An 8,874-nucleotide genomic window follows, 5' to 3' on the forward strand; every position below is an offset into this window, starting at 1 on the left:
TAGGGGAGAGTAAAGGTTCACCGTAACCACCCCATACGGTAGAATTGTTGGTTTCTAGATGAAATCTAGAAAAAAATCTCTAACACCTGCACTTAGGAAGACAACCCTAACGGATAGTGTTCCAGAGCCTCGGTGAGGTGGGACGAGTGTGTAAGGGCAGAGCCTGCACTCTGAGCACTAATATACGTCAAGAAAGGTGAAGGTTCACTTAAAGTTTGGTGGTGTTCATCGGAATCATCCGAGAGACATTCTAAGTATCCCGCTACTGAGACACGAAAAGGTGAAACTCAAAAAGACAATACTCCTGTGCACACGGTTTGGACACCCCAAGTGGTCTAGCATGTGTAAACCCATTTCCTCAGAGAAAGGAGGTGTGTGCAAAATGCTCGTGTTGTTTTAACATACCAGATGTGTCTGCTAATGTTACAGAGGTGCTCAACCACATGAGGAATGCTATTAAACCCCCACCACAAGCAGACAATTCATGGTTCAGTTGGTTCACGGCCTTTTGGGGAGGCTGGGGATACCGGTTGGTGCATACACTGCTGCCCATAATAGTGATCAGACTTCTAGCTCTGATGTGTGTTCCCTGCATCTGTCCATTGGTGTCTACCACTCTACAACGATTAGTTGCCTCAACAGGAAAGTAGTGTCAACTCTTACAACAAACGGAGGACAGATTTGATGAATGGAGAGAGCAGTTTCGAGACATTTCCACCAGACAAGCAGACTATGATCCTGAGCTGACAAATGATAAATTAATTTAGCTTAAAATGAGTGGTTGGTTTTTTTTTTTATCCTGATATGTTTTGTGTTATGCTTTTCTTTTATGCTGATTCTGATTCCCTGACTTGCGAAAAAGGAAAATTAGATTGGTTTCTCCTCTCAAGAAAAAGCAGAGTAACTATTTTTTTAAGTTTTAGTTGATGAAGACTTCACTGGAAAGCCAAGGGAAAAGATGGTGTCTGATGTTGGTCTAAAGCTGTCTGTGAAATGCTTAGAGTAAATATGTTAAAATTTTGTATATTTAGTTTGTCCTTAAGGACAAAAAGGAGGGAAATGTAGTGGAAATTAACAAGCAACATGGATGAACAGGTGACTCTGTTGAACTTTGGTGTGTGTGTGGAAAGGAAGATGTTTAACCAGGTGGCTGTCCTTATCAAGAGCAACTCTACTCGTGGAATGCAAGGACATCATATATCTTGTCTTTCATGCTGTTGGTCACGTATGCATTTGGTTTAGGATGCACCTAAAAGTTCTATATAAAGGGGTCCGTCAAAGAGGGCTTTGCCTCTCCGCTGTGTAATCTTGTGTTTGAGATGCCATTTGCTGTGGCAAAATAAATTCCTTTATCCCTTTGTTTTAACTTGCACCATTATGTCTGTGTGTAGTTTGTTAATTATTTCAAGTCAGAGTGCAGACTTGCCACCAGAGTTATCAGTTTATCTTGATTAAAATCATACCACACGTGAGCCAGAGGCAGGACTGCGGCTCGTGTCTGAGGCGTTGCCCTCTGCCTCGGCCTCCAGAGATGTGGAATTGCCCGAGGTCATAGCGTCTATAGTGGCAGCGATCCCTGCGCTCTCGTGCTGCAGAAACAGGATATTAAACAGACATTGTAACATTCATTATGCTCGGGGGAAAATAAACATTCCATATTGCACATGCAGTCAAACATTTAGAAATGAACTTGATTAATGATTACAAATAAACCAGAATTTTTCAAAAATAGGAACAAAATATAAAAAATAAAGCCATATAATGCTCATGAGGTTAAAATGTAAATGGCTTGGACCGTTTATCACCACAGCAGCACGTTTTTTGTAAGATGCCTTACAATGTTTGGTTACTTAATTTATTTTGTGAGTCTGAAGATCCATAGCGTTAATATGGATCTACTACAGAATAAGCACGTCAGCAGACTGAGGGCTCGACATCTTCAGTGCGTTAAAATCTCAATATCAATCCTCTTGTAGACTAGGGCTGTGTACTTGCAAGAATCTGATGATACAATGCAGAGGTTACGATTCGATGTATTGCAATACTGTAAGCATGGCGATATATTGCGACTTTTTTAAAAATCTAATTGTAGGAAAACTGTCATGGAATAAGCAACACACCACCATACACATAAAATCTTGGCAAAAAGTCAAGTTTATCAGAACTTAACATAGCACTACTTCTGTGCAATCTGAACAAAAGATTTGTCTGCATCAGTAAAGAAATAAAAGTGCTCAGTCTCATTGTAACATCCAACATAACACTATTTTTGTGCAACCTGAGCAAGGGATTTAAATCTACCATTATCAATGAAAAATAAGTGCTTACAGGATTTCCAAAGGAAACATTAAACAAATGTAAACATTCTTAGATCCTTTTAACTTGGATTTCACATTACTGTAGTTCGCATGTTAGTGCTTATTTTTGTCAAGTATTAAGGTTTGTGGAGAAAGACCAGCTGGTCAACATGCTCCGCCTTCAGAACACTTCGTGTCACCTGTAGTGGGGAAAACTGTCTCCGCAGAGACACTCATGCCAGGAATGCACAGGAACTGCTTTGCTACTCTGGATAACTGAGGGTACTCATGTTCATGTTCATTCCACCAACTGAGAGGATTTTCTGGGAGTGGCAAAGGGGTTTGTTCTCTAAACCTTTTAATCTCAGATGCAGCAACATCATGTATGGACTTTGGTGCAGAATTGTCTTTGGCGCAGAATTGTCTTTGGCAGAGCCAAATGTAGATCCAAGCAAGTCAGCCAATGCACATGAGCTCTTTAGTCTCTTTATAGGTGGTTGGGAAGTGGGGGCAGGGGAAGTGGAAGGAGCAGGTGAATGCTTATAGTCAGGTGGGCGATCAACCTCCTCTAGCTGGTCAGTCTCCTCCAATGGACTGTCTACCTCCTCTTGCTGCTGAAAACCATGAAAACATCAAAATCACACTAGTTTTAATTTTACAGTAAATTTGCATTAACTACTACAGCACGTAATCTGAGCCCAAATTCATCCTATTGCACATTTCTGTTTTTATATACAAGTATCCAAGTTCAAATATTAAAACTAAATAGTTATCAGTTTTATTTATATGTACCCATATACTTATACACTTAAATGTATATAATAAAACAAATAGCCTAAGGAATGAATTTCTTTACTTACATCTTTATGGCAGCCACCACAGCTTCAGTCAATTTGGAGTGGGTCTCACTGGCCTGTGCTTGAGAGAGAAAGAGTAGATCCTTAAACCTAGGGTCAACAGCTGATGCCATGCGCAGTGTCTCCCTCTTATTGGCATCTCTTTCCCAGATCTTCTGCTATAGCAGCCTTGATGCCCTTCACAGTCTGTGTGTCATCCTGGCTTTCTTCTGTGTCCGCAACAAGCTTGGCATAAAGTCGTGCAATGATAGAGTGGGCATGCTCTCCTCTGACATTACCAAGTTGGCTGGCTGCAGTTCTAAAAATCTTTCTATCATGTCATAAAAGCTGTTCCACCTTGTGACAACGTCTGCAATTAACCTGTTTTTTAGCTGAGCCGAGAGATTCTACCACTCTTGTTTTTACCTCCATGTACAACTTGGGCAGAGCGATGTCAGTGATGTGTTGTCGGGAGGGTATGATATAACGAGGCTCCAGTGTATTCATATTACGAAATCCTTCATTCTCTACAATACTGAGAGGTTGCATATCTTTGCAAATGAAGTAAAGTACTGACTGAGTTATTTTAGTTGCACGAGTTGAAGTTGGTGGTAACATCGGTGCATGAACTTGTACCAGAATGAGATGAGAAGGGTCCACTTGTTTAGAGTAAGCCACTAGCTGTACATTCGAGTGGTGTCTGGCCAAGTGTGCTCTCAGATTCGTTGTGTTCCCTGAGTATTTGATTTTTGCATTGCACATTTTGCAAACAGCATGGCTCTTGTTGACCTCCTTGGTGCCTTCTTTATTGTGGAAGCCAAAATGAGCCCACACGTCAGCTCTGCACGCCGCGGGGGCCGGTCTGACTCTTTAGGATTCAGCCATGGTAATGTTTAAAACTAGGTTTGCTAATGCTAACATCAGCGGTGCACCCTTACGCCACTTCCCGTCCGAGGTACACCCCTACTGTAGACGCCGGTTACACTCCAGAATCTTCAACACGTTTGCAGCTTCCTCAGACCTACAGCACAACAGTTCTACATTTAGAATTCCCAAAATCTGGATTGGAAGTTCTCAATCTCAATCTGTCTAACAGACAAAACATTATATTTCAAACACTATACTTTGTGTAATGGAAAAAAACCTGACTTGTGTGCTGATCAAAATGTGTTCCATAGAAACTTGTTGAAATCATCTTTGTGCATGTAATAAACTCCAAATTTGTAATTCATACTCGTGTCTCGTACAAATTTTTGCACGTGTTGTAATCATACTGAACACCAAACCTTAAAGAGGTTTTGAAGCCTTGATACCTAAAGATATGAAACAGAGAGGAGGAATTCACACTCTGTCCTCTTGTCTCTTTCCTGAAAGATTTTCCGAACCACTCTGGGGATGACGCCAACAGTAGGTTCTTTCTCTTGCGCTCTCTTGTAGGTGCCTCCCATGGAGAAGGACTTTCCTGAGCCGGTCTGGCCGTACGCTAGCACTGTGGCGTTATAACCTGGAAGTCAAAAACACATCAGGAAAGCTTCTCAGGTTTTTTTTTTTTTTTACAAAATGATGTTAGGAGACATCCAGGAAGCAACATCCATCTTCAGGCCAGCGCTTCCCTTTAAGGAAATTTGTACAAACCTTTGAATAGGCCAGAGATCAGAGACAACACGGCCGTGTTAAACACTTCCTCCTGCTTTGTTGTGGGATCAAACACAGTCATATGTGAAGGTTTTATCGTTGCCCACAACCACCTGAAAGATAAAAACGTAAACACAGCTATAACACGGCCCGGTAATGTAATAAAGAATACGTACACTCATCAGCCACTTTAATAGGAACACCTATGAACCTTTTTGTTTACACAGATATCCAGATCATCAAGAAGTAGTGACAGACAATAACAGGGTTTCTGTACCATCCTGTGTAAACTCTACAGACAAATCCCCAAAGATCAGCTTTCTGAAACATTCAAACAGCTCAATAATGACACCAACACCCATGCCATGATCCAGATCACTTAGATCGCTAAGATCTGCTCCATATTCTGATGTTTGTTGTGAAGATTCACTCAAACCTGGATCTGCATATGTAGCAGACTTCAAGTAGTAAATGGACAGCGCACAAACTCCACCACACAACGAACGAGATGCTCAACTGCTGGTTTTATTCTTAAACAAAACAACGTGGAGCAAAATTAGTTGCTTTCACGGAAGGCAAACTCATCTCTAACACACATGCTCTGCTTCCCCGCTCACGTGCACCATGCGTCTGAGCTCAGCTCTTAAAGGGGATGCACAAAACAAATTATGCAATTTGAATACGGTACACACATGAGCAGGTATAAGGAAAATTAATAAAGGAAAAGACAAAACAAAACAAAAAAATACAAAAAAACCAAAACAAAAAACAGAACACATGTCACAGAACCACTTTCTGACATACGTGTTCCTTATCATAAATATGCACCACGTGGCGCTTAGCATGAACACAACGCGCAACGGTTTAGCTTCATACATGGTAACACATTTACACATCAACACATCATTCCCTACCAAATAACAAAGATAAAAAAAACAGACATACCTTAAACAAAACAATGTGGAGCAAAATTAGTTTCACGGAAGGCAAACTCTCTCATCTCTATAACACACATGCTAATGAAGCACAGAAAGGAAATAATAATTAAATGCGGGTAAAAGTGCACATTCTGTGAAATATTCCCGATACATGAACACTAACAAACTTTGTTAAAGTTTTAACAGCATGAACACAGAAATTAATTTATAAAATGAACAAGAAATAAAGACAACTGAGAGAGAGCTCAAAAATACCTCTGCTTTTCCCGCTCACGTGCACCACGCGCTCAGCTCTTAAAGGGAAAGCGCAACATCCTCCCGCAGTGCCTCATTAATAATGACCCCACCTACAGCAACTGGTAGGGACCTTTAACACAACATTAACATGACAATCCTAACTCACACTGGCACTAAGCCACTAAATATAAAAGTTTTGCTGAATATATATATATACATTCATTTATCAATAAATCAAATAGCATTTATTATCTTGTAATCTCTTGTGATTTCAACCGGCTACACATGATTGCCGCCACCTGATTGGTTAACTGGATAACGGCACACAGGCATGACCAGGTGTTCCTATTAATGTGGCCAGTGGATGCAGAGTTTCATTTGTGATCAAACACAAAACAAACTATATATATATATATATATTAGGTCTGTCAATCGATTAAAATATTTAATCGCGATTAATCGCACGACTGTCATGAGTTAACTCGTGATTAATCGCAACTTAATTGCACATTTTTATCCGTTCTAAATGTACCTTAAATTAATACCTTTTTTTAGTTTTTAATACTCTAATCAACATGGGCATGGACAAATATTGAAATGTAGGTTGTTTATTATTAGTGAAAGCATATTCGACATAGAGCATGAAGACTAGACATGTTTCAGTGGTCATAGATATTTTTCAAATAACTTGTTCATGTCTATTTAAACATCTGAAAAAAAAAAGAACATAGAAAACAGTTACTTCTTTCTTTGCACTGAGCTTTTTACTTACACAAGCCTGTGAACATTTTCAGATCACTTCTTCTAAACATGCAAATTGTACATTTATTACTGAAACCACCTTAAATATAAAGCATAAAGAACATAGACATGTTTTTCAAATAACTTCTTCATGACTATTAAACACATGAAGAAAAGAACATAACACAGGTTCACATTACATCTCCGCTGAAAACAGTCTAGTGTTGTCTGCCTTTGGCGTGGGGCAGGAGAGGGGCAGGAGAGCTGCTCTCTGCATCAGCTGTATGCTTTGTCTTGTCGAGAGAACCATCAGACATCGTTTTATATATAAAGAAGACGTTTTTATTCCTCAATTTCGGTTTGCTGCTGGGTCAAACAGAAAATGTGCGCTGCGTTAATCACGCCTTAATAAAATTAGTGCCGTTAAAATGAATGTGCATTAACCCATTATTAACGTGTTAATTTTGACAGCCCTAATATATATATATGTATATATATATATGAATTGAGGTGTTGTTTTTCAGGGATTGGGCTCGGCCCCTTAGGTCCAGTGAAAGGACCTCTTAATGCTTCATCATACCAAGACATTTTGGAAAATTTCATGCTCCCAGCTTTGTGAAAACGGTTTGGGGAGGACCCCTTCCTCTTCCATTCCTCATTTCATTCCTTTAGAAGCACATTTGTGGGGTTAGGTGAGGTGTCAGGTTAGTGAGGTCAGGCACTGATGTTGGAGGGGAAGGCCTCTCTCGCAGTCTCCGCTCTAATTCATCCCAAAGGTGTTCTATCAGGTTGAGGTCAGGACTGAGGTGCAGGGCAGTCAAGTTCCTAGACACCAAACTCGATCATCCTTGTCTTTATGGACCTTGCTTTGTGCCAGTCTGTTTGCAGACTTCCAGGAAGTAGCATTCATCTTCAGGCCAGTGCTTCCCTTTCCTTTGAGGAAATTCATACAAACCTTTGAAGAGGAGAGAGAGTCAAGTTCTTGACTCGCAGTGTGATGATTTGTGCTAATCAATTTTAGATTAAAAAAGATTTTTAGATTAGATTATTTAAAATAAATGATGTCTTTGCTGTAAAGTCTTCAGAATTAACCTGTGTGATGAGATGAAATTAAAAGTGAAGATTGTTAAAATGTGACTTCTGACCCAGCTGCAGTTTTGTTACTTTTCCGCTAGATGTCAGTATACAGCGTGATTTCATGTAGTGTTACTGTCTAAACATCTATTATTTTTACACAATACTTTTTAACTTTATATATATATATATATATATATATATATATATATATATATATATATATATATATATATATATATTTCTTCTACAGAAATTTCAGGCAAGCCCAAAGGCAGAAACAAAGCAATGAATAAATCTCACTTCTGAATCTGTGACTAATTACAGCAACTGAACTTTTCCTTCTTTGTTCCAGGTAGTTTTTGTTTAATCACAGTGCACATGGGACATTTGAAAAAATATTAAAGCTGAATTTTGCTTTCTATATTAGTTTTTCTCATTTACTAAAACATACTTAATGAAACTGGGATCCACTTGATCTTCATCATCACCTTCTTAGCATGGCACAAGTCTTCTCTTGCAAATGGCTTTCATTTCCATTTTCGTTTTCATTTGTTTCACACATTTTCCCCACCCTTTTTCAAAACAGATCTCATTGAAAAATCGATTGGATTAATTGTATTGAACAAAAGGAAAACATCTATTCAGAGCTAATAGAACTGAAGGCATGAAGCCTTTATTATCGCCACATATACGTTACAGCGGAATTCTTTTTTCTTTGCATATCCCAGTTGGGGTCAGAGCACAGGGGCAGCTATGATACAGCACCCTTGGAGCAGAGAAGGTTAAGGGCCTTGCTCAGTTGCCCAACAGTGGAGCTTGGCAGTGCTGGGGCTTAAACCCCGATCCTCCAGTCAACAACCCAGAGCCTCCAATCAACAACCCAGAGCCGTAACCACTTGAGCCACCACTGCCCCTAATAGAACAAAATTGCATAATTCTGAATATCTAATGCACCTTTGTGAGACTTGTTTACACAACTCTTCGATCAGCAATCAGAGATGCCACCTAAGTGTTGTTATTTGAAGCATGGATCTAAGATGTGAAATACATGGAAGGAGAGTAAGAGGCCATGAAAGAGGGCCCAGAGGAAGAGTTGTTTGCATGCGTGGTGGA

The 8,874-nt window shown here is 39.6% G+C and overlaps 1 long non-coding RNA gene across 1 annotated transcript; it reads right to left on the reverse strand.

Moving 5' to 3' along the window:
- Positions 1–2,059: 2,059 nt before the first annotated feature.
- LOC131369400 (uncharacterized) lies at positions 2,060–5,851 on the reverse strand. The gene is made up of 5 exons (XR_009207258.1): positions 5,714–5,851; positions 4,769–4,881; positions 4,447–4,637; positions 3,158–4,154; positions 2,060–2,911 (listed from the first exon to the last, which is right to left on the reverse strand). It is a non-coding gene; the product is annotated as an uncharacterized LOC131369400 (long non-coding RNA).
- Between the last annotated feature and the right edge of the window lie 3,023 nt (positions 5,852–8,874).

The sequence above is a fragment of the Hemibagrus wyckioides genome, linkage group LG18 (genome assembly GCF_019097595.1).
Source record: "Hemibagrus wyckioides isolate EC202008001 linkage group LG18, SWU_Hwy_1.0, whole genome shotgun sequence".
Lineage (NCBI taxonomy): Eukaryota > Metazoa > Chordata > Actinopteri > Siluriformes > Bagridae > Hemibagrus > Hemibagrus wyckioides.